Source organism: Doryrhamphus excisus, linkage group LG2 (genome assembly GCF_037039965.1).
Source record: "Doryrhamphus excisus strain RoL-2023G ecotype Guam linkage group LG2, RoL_Dexc_Guam_v1.1, whole genome shotgun sequence".
Classification (NCBI taxonomy): Eukaryota; Metazoa; Chordata; class Actinopteri; order Syngnathiformes; family Syngnathidae; genus Doryrhamphus; species Doryrhamphus excisus.
The window spans coordinates 11,202,501-11,204,049 of NC_136358.1; the positions used below are offsets into that span (position 1 = coordinate 11,202,501).

General features: G+C 77.9%; 1 non-coding gene across 1 annotated transcript; it reads left to right on the forward strand.

Annotated features, from left to right (window-relative positions):
- The first annotated feature begins 1,117 nt into the window (after positions 1-1,117).
- On the forward strand, positions 1,118-1,271 carry LOC144898194 (5.8S ribosomal RNA). Its single transcript, XR_013627087.1, has one exon. It is a non-coding gene; the product is annotated as a 5.8S ribosomal RNA (ribosomal RNA).
- The last annotated feature ends 278 nt before the right edge of the window (positions 1,272-1,549 follow it).

Sequence of the window (1,549 nt, forward strand, 5' to 3'; positions counted from 1 at the left end):
GTTAAAGTCCGGGCTCCGGCCCGTTCCCACCCCGCCGCAACCCCCCTCCGGTCCGGCGCGGGTCCGCGTCCCGACGGGCCTCGCGTCCCCGGGCTCGGCGAGGGGCCGGGGCGACGGCGGCGCGGCTGGGCTTCGGCCCCGTCCGCGTCGACGGCGCCCCGCGCTCTTACGGCGGCGAGGGCACGGCGGGCGCGCCCGCGTGCGGCGGGGCGGGTTTCCGGTCCGGGCTTCGGCCCGTTCCGGGGGCCCTCCCGGTCGCGCGCGGGGCCGCGTTCCGACGGCGCCCTCGCCGACGGTCCGTCGGGCGCGGGGGTCTCGCCCCCCCCACGGCCGGAGGAATGGCGGCAGGCAGACGGCGCGACGGCGCGGCGGGCGCGCCCGCGTTCGGCGGGGATGGGGCCACCCCACTCCCGTCCGGCGCGGGTCCGCGTCCCGACGCGCCTCGCGTCTCCCGGGCCCGGCGAGGGGCCGGGGCCGCGGCGGCTCGGCGGGGCTTCGGCCTCGTCCGCGGTCGACGTAGCCCCGAGCTCTTACGGCGGCGACGGCACGGCGGGCGCGCCCGCGTGCGGCGGGGCGGGTTTCCGGTCCGGGCTTCGGCCCGTTCCGGGGGCCCTCCCGGTCGCGCGCGGGGCCGCGTTCCGACGGCGCCGCGCCGACGGTCCGTCTGGCGCGGGGCCTCGCTCGTCTCCCCCCTCCGGCGGAGACTCCGGTTGTCCCAGGGCCGACGGCGGGCGCGGCGCCCGGTCCCTCCCCGCGCGGGAGGGCCGGCCCGGGCCCGCCCGAGGTTCGCGGCCGCGCGGCGCGGGGGGGTGCCATCACCCCCTCTCCGTCCGCGCGGACGCGGCATCGGAACCCATAAGACCCAGCCCGTCGGCCTCCGTAGGGGGGCGACGGGGGGACCGCGGGTACCCAACGCTCGCCTCCCCCCCCCCGGGGGGGTGGCGGGGGGTTCAATGTCCCCGGCCCGTCCGCCCTCCCCGGGGCGGGCGGCGGCCGGGGCGCCCGCGGCGCCCGTCGAAACAGCCTCTGGTGCGAAACCCCTTTGTCTCCGAACCTGTCAACCTCCCCGGCCCTCCGCCGAGAGGGGGCGGTGGCCGGGAAACCTCTCACCTCTGACGACTCTTAGCGGTGGATCACTCGGCTCGTGCGTCGATGAAGAACGCAGCCAGCTGCGAGAACTAATGTGAATTGCAGGACACATTGATCATCGACACTTCGAACGCACCTTGCGGCCCCGGGTCCCTCCCGGGGCCACGCCTGTCTGAGCGTCGCTCGAGCAATCAATCGGGAGTACGGACGCCCCGTTCCGGGGCGGCCTACGCTCCCGCGGCTGGGGTTTGTCGCAGGCCCCTCGCGGGCCTTCGTCCCCTCAAGTGCAGACAGCTTGGCCGGAAGCGGAAGGCTTTCGAGGTTGAACGTCGCCCGGTGGGTTTTGTCCGGCGCGCGCGCGGCTCGGCCGGCGGTCTTCGGCGTCAGCCGTCGCCTCCGCCCCGGGTCCCCGTTACGGCTCCCCCCGGGCCGCCCCTCGTCCCGTTCGCGCAGGGTCTCG